The following is a 6,574-nucleotide window of genomic DNA, read 5'->3' as shown; positions in this document are numbered from 1 at the left end:
TCTAGAAGGAGCAGCTCATCCAATCTTGGTATACACAGACCATAAAAATCTGGAATACCTGCGAGCTGCGAAACGCCTAAGACCACGTCAGGCCAGGTGGGCTCTTTTTTTCTCAAGATTTTCTTTTCACGTAACCTATAGGCCGGGGTCAAAGAATACCAAACCTGATGCGCTCTCTCGCATGTTCTGTGAGGCGGCAGGATCTGTGATCCCGGATACAATCCTGTCTTCGGGGAACTTCCTGTTGTTACAAGAAGACCTTCTACTTCAACTCAAACAGGCATCTAGAGGAATGCCGCCTCCTCTTGGAACTACCCTACAAATTAAAGATGGACTTTTGTGGCACAACAATAAAATCTTTATTCCTGAAGAGTTTCGGGTCAATATTCTGGGCCTCTGCCACGATCATACACTCGCGGGTCACTTTGGTATCCGCAAGACCACTGAGTTGCTTCAGCGTACCTTCTGGTGGCCTAGCCTGGAGAAGTACTGTAGGAAATATGTTGAGACCTGTGTCACCTGCATTCGAAACAAGACAACCAGGACTAAGTCTTGGGGTCTACTCAGACCTTTGCCGGTTCCAGACAGAGCCTGGAAAATGATATCCATGGACTTTATTGTGGAACTGCCCCCATCCGAGGGTCATACCACCATCTTTGTAGTTGTGAATACACCATCAGCCGCAGATGCTGCCAGAATGTTCATCAAGGAGATTGTAAGACTCCATGGAGTTCCTACCAACATAGTGTCTGATCGTGGGGTTCAATTTACCTCCAAGTTTTGGAAATCCCTTTGTGAAAAATTGAAAATTCAACTATCTTTTTCTTCAGCTTACCACCCACAGACCAATGGCCAGACAGAAAGGACTAATCAGACCTTGGAGCAGTAATTACGCTGTTTTTCCTCTTACTCACAGGATGATTGGGTAACACTGTTACCACTGGCCGAGTTTGCTTACGATAATTCTGAACATTCTGCTATTAAGCAGACCCCGTTCTTTGCCAATTATGGTTACCACCCTTCCTTCCTGGTCACCACAGTTCCCGAGGGCCCTGTTCCTGCTGTCCAGGACACAGTTAATTTTTTTACATCCAACAACAGATTACTGCAGGAAACTATGGCCAAAGCTCAGGAATGTAACAAGAAGTTTTATGACAGGAAAAGAAGAGGAGAACTGATCTTGGAACCTGGTGACAAGGTATGGCTGGCCACGACCAACCTGAAGCTAACCTGCCCGTCAAGAAAACTTGGGCCCAAGTACATAGGCCCCTTTCCAGTTAAGAGGAAAATTAATGATGTAACCTATGAATTACTGTTACCTGAGTCTTTTAAAATCCACCCTGTCTTCCACGTATCATTGCTGAAATCTACATTACCAGACCCTTTCCCTGGACGGATCAATGGGCCTCCTGACCCTGTGCTGATCGATGGAGAAGAGGAATTCGAAGTAGAATCCATTATTGATTGCAGGAGAAGAGGCAACCTAATCCAATACCTAATCAAATGGAAAGGTTATGGACCTGAAGATAATTCCTGAGAACCAGTAACCAATATTCATGCAAAAGGCCTACTCCAGGCATTCAAACGTAACCACCCTGAGAAACTAGCCCGTTTGGGCATCCGGAGGCTGCCCATTGGGAGGGGGCAATGTAAGAAGAGGCTTGCTGTTCAGAGTTGTGTTTCTGTTCAATCCCGCCGGGACTTGGTGAATGCGCATGCGCGAATGCGCGAACGCAAGTACGCAAGCACGCAACATGACAGGCTCAGCTCCAGTGCTGCTTTGTCTTCAGCCTTGTTGACCTGAACCTGCTACCTGTATCCTGTTTACCAGTACCAGACCCGGCTTGTCCTGAGTATCCTCTGCTCTCCGCCTGCACCAACCTCGGCTTGTCCCTTGACCTCCGCTCCAGTCTGCTCCTTCTGGCTCCTGTATGACCGTTTGGCTTCTGACCCGGCTTGTCTCACTACGCTCCTGCCACCAACACCTGTTTCCTGCATACCTGCTCTGGACTTACCTGGCTATCCCTGTCTGTGGACTCCAGCCTGCTTCCAGCTACATCAGGCAGTCGTGCTACTCTATACTCGGCACCTCCTGTCTGCACTATCAGGGGTCCCGAGTCAGAGGCGTAAGAGAGGCCTTCCTCACCGTTCAGGCTCACCTCCAGGTACGTGATACCTATGCAAGTGCCATGGAGTGTGTGCGCTTTTGTGTGGTTTCATGTGTTTTTGTGCATTACTCTTAGGACAGCCCATTCATTTCATTCGTTTTACGTGTCCCATAAAAGAAGTGCATGACCCTTTTTAAAAAATTTGACACACCAGAACACATTACTTTGTTACCATACGTTTTGGCATGCATGCTAAAAAGGTACGTGGGGGTGCCGTGAAGAATTAACGGCACTACCACGTACCTCAATGGTCTGCATGGTTTTCTGCATTGCAAAAATGTGCACTATTTTGTGCGCATTCCCAAAAAGCACAAATGTGAACCTAGCTTAAAGCGGAACTTTACCCATAACAACTTGACAACATTAAAAAAAATAATGTTCTTTAGTATGGAATATACATTGCACATTATGGAAAAGAGTAAATAACCCATGCCTCTCCCAAGGGGGAGACAATGGGAAATAGGGTTTTTTAGGTGCCCAAAAGTAATAAATCAATGTAACAAGAACATATAAAAATCACATAATATTTTACTTACACAAAATAGTTAAAAAACGGCAGGAGTGTAGGCTCTATGCAAGATACCAAATACTAGATAAATATATACTATACCCATCTATACTTGGAGGGATGGCGGAAGGTGTATGGATCAACATGTTTCGCCCAGTAGAAGGGCTTCTTCAGGATCCATAAAATACAAAGGGGGCAGCGCCAATTAAAAGTCTGTTCTTCAGGATCCACCTTTTAGTATTTACAGAGCTTATAACTAGTAAACAATACAGACAGTATATTAGTAACAAGATTACATACATAATAAATATATCATAAAGTTCTTGTGTATAAACATATACAAAACAAAAAGAAAATCAGGCTATAACCATACTAAATCACTTATGAGATTAATATAATTGTAGAGTTGGGAAAAAAGAAAAATGATTATGCTACCAAAATGAGTGTGTGCTGTAAATTTCCTCCAGCATTTCTCCTGTTTCTTATTGCTGGAGGCCGCCATTTTTCTGAAGCCCAGGAGCCCCTGAACAGGAGTAAATATTTAGGCAGTGAGCAGATCGGGCTCTACAAATTCGGCACAGTGCCTAAAAATAGAGAGCAACTGAGCATGTGCAGAGCAGGGTGAGACAGTGTACAGTATTAGTGGATTTTAAACAGTATAGGTACTTATTTTTAATGTTTTACATAGCTATACCTGCAAAATGGACCAGCATGAAGTGCTCTAGCAGAAGTATATAGCATCTCACAAAAGTGAGTACACCCCTCACATTTTTGTAAATATATTATATATTTTCATGTGACAACACTGAAGAAATGACACTTTACTACAATGTAAAGTAGTGAGTGTACAGCTTGTATAACAGTGTAAATTTGCTGTCCCCTCGAAATAACTCACACAGCCATTAATGTCTAAACCGCTGACAACAAAAGTGAGTACACTCCTGAGTGAAAAATATCCAAATAGGGCCCAAAGTGTCAATATTTTTAGTGTGATAACCGATATTTTCCAGCACTGCCTTATCCCTCTTGGGCATGGAATTCATTAGAGCTTCACAGGTTGCCACTGGAGTCCTCTTCCACTCCTCCATGATGACATCACTGAGCTGGTGGATGTTAGAGACCTTGCACTCCTCCACCTTCCGATGGAGGATGCCCCACAGATGCTCAATAGAGTTTAGCTCTGGAGACATGCTGGGTAGTCCATCACCCTTACCCTCAGCTTCTTTAGCAAAGCAGTGGTCATCTTGGAGGTGTGTTTGGGGTCGTTATCATGTTGGAATACTGCCCTGCGGCCCAGTCTCCAAAGGGAGGGGATCATGCTCTGCTTCACTATGTCACAGTACATGTTGGCATTCATGGTTCCCGCAATAAACTGTAGCTCCCCAGTGCCGGCAGCACTTATACAACCCCAGACCATGACACTCCCACCACCATGCTTGACTGTTTGCAAGTCACACTTGTCTTTATACTCCTCACCTGGTTGCCACCACACACGCTTGACACCATCTGAACCAAAAATCATCAGACCACAGGACATGGTTCCAGTAATCCATGTCCTTAGTCTGCTTGTCTTCAGCAAACTGTTTGTGGTGTTTTTTTGTGCATCATCTATAGAAGAGGCTTCCTTCTAGGACAACAGCCATGCAGACCAATTTGATGCAGTGTGTGGCGTATGGTCTGAGCACTGACAGGCTGACCCCCCACCCCTTTAACCTTTGCAGTAATGCTGGCATCACTCATACGTCTATTTCCCAAACACAACCTCTGGATATGATGCTGAGCACGTGCATTCGACCTCTTTGGTCGACCATGGCGAGGTCTGTTCTGAGTGGAACCTGTCCTATTAAACCGCTGTATGGTCTAGGCCACCGTGCTGCAGCTCAGTTTCAGGGTCTTTGCAATCTTCTTATAGCCTAGGCCATCTTTATGTAGAGCAACAATTCTTTTTTTTCAGATCCAAAGAGAGTTCTTTGGCATGAAATGCCATGTTGAACTTCCAGTGACCAGTATGAGATAGTGAGAGCGATAACACCAAATTTAACACACCTGCTCCTTATTCACACCTGAGACCTTGTAACACTAATGAGTCACATGACACCGGGGAGAGAAAATGGCTAATTGGGCCCAATTTGGGCATTTTTACTTAGGGGTGTACTCACTTTTGATGCCAGCGGTTTAGACATTAATGGCTGTGTTTTGAGTTACTTTGAGGGGACAGCAAATTTACACTGTTATACAAGCTGTACACTCACTACTTTACATTGTAGCAAAGTGTCATTTCTTCAGCCCCGGTTCACACTTATGCGATGCGGGAAGGCTGCGAATTCGCAGCCTGTTCCCGCATCGCAAACGCACCCCCGGCAGTTCACACTGCCATATGCGATACACTGGGGGTGTCAATGTAATCTTAATGACACCCCCAGTTTGATCGCATATCGCAGTGTGATCTTGCAGTTCGCACAGGATCGGATCGCACAAGTGTGAACCGCTGTGCGATCCGATCCTGATGCGGCTGCAAAAAAAGGGTCCTGTGCATGTTTGCTGCGGGTGCGGTGCGAATTTAGCCATACAAAGTGTATGGCTAAACTCGCACCGCACAGCCGATAGCATGTAATGAAGGAGCAGTGCGCTCCGACATTACATGCGAACGCCGCAGCCGCATAAGTGTGAACCGGCACTAAGTGTTGTCACATGAAAAGATATCATTAAATATTAACATAAATGTGAGGGGTGTACTCACTTTTGTGAGATACTGTATATTGGAATCTTTATTTATTTTATTACTACTAATAATCAGCGATTTATAGTCAGTCTGTGGCGAGCAATCTGACACTACCTGATGCTGGGAGGAACTGACTAACTACCACTGACACTAATACAGTGATCAGTGATAATACTATACACTGTCACTGTACTAATGGCATGTGTGTATCCTAAACCCGTAAGCAGGCAGCGACGTACCAGTATAGCAGTACATTGCAGGCAGGTGGGCGGGCAGTCCTTAAGTGGTTAAAAAACACTAAAATATGCATAGAAGCTCTTGACAAAGGAGCGCAGTCTCTTGCGCACTGATGCCTAAAAACGCCACGTTTTTAGGCATACAGGCATTTTTCTTTCTTTTTGGTTGATGTGAATGCGGCCCATTGTTTTTAACAGGCCTGTACACATAGGCACGTAAATGTGTTCTGCATATGGATAAGTAAATTAAAAAAAAAAAAAAAACCTGTGTTGCTGGACAGTACAGTATTTTATAATACTGCCTTTGCTAAAGGTGTAGGCCAGTAGTCTCCAAAACTGCAGCCCGAGGGCTAGATGCAGCTCTTTGTTCGCCATTATCCGGTCCATAGGAGCGCTTTTCTTCCCACCGATTCAAGACACTATTTCTGACACCAACAATGGGGCATAATTCTTTCTACTCACATTAACAACGGGGCACTGTTTCTCCCATTGACACCAAGAATAGAGCACTATTCCTCCCACTGATACCAATGATGGGACACTATTCTTCTAACTTATACCAAAGATGGGACACTATTCCTCCCACTGACACCAATAATGGGGGACATTTCTTTCCACTTATACCAATGATGGGCACCATTCCTTCTCCTGACACCAATGGAGGGGCACTATTTCTCCCATTGACACCAATGATGAGGCACTATTCCTCCCACTGACACCAATGATGGGACACTATTCCTCCCGCTGACACCAATGACGGGACACTATTCCTCCCACTGACACCAATGATGGAGCACTATTCCTCCCACTGACACCAATGTTGGGGCACTATTCCTCCCAATGACACCAATGATGGGGCACTATTTCTCCCACTGACACCAATGATGGGGCACTATTCCTCCCACTGACACCAATGATGGGGCACTATTCCTCCCACTGA

The sequence above is a fragment of the Pelophylax lessonae genome (assembly GCF_965119305.1).
Source record: "Pelophylax lessonae genome assembly, chromosome: 4".
Lineage (NCBI taxonomy): Eukaryota > Metazoa > Chordata > Amphibia > Anura > Ranidae > Pelophylax > Pelophylax lessonae.
Note: the sequence above shows the minus strand (reverse complement) of the source record.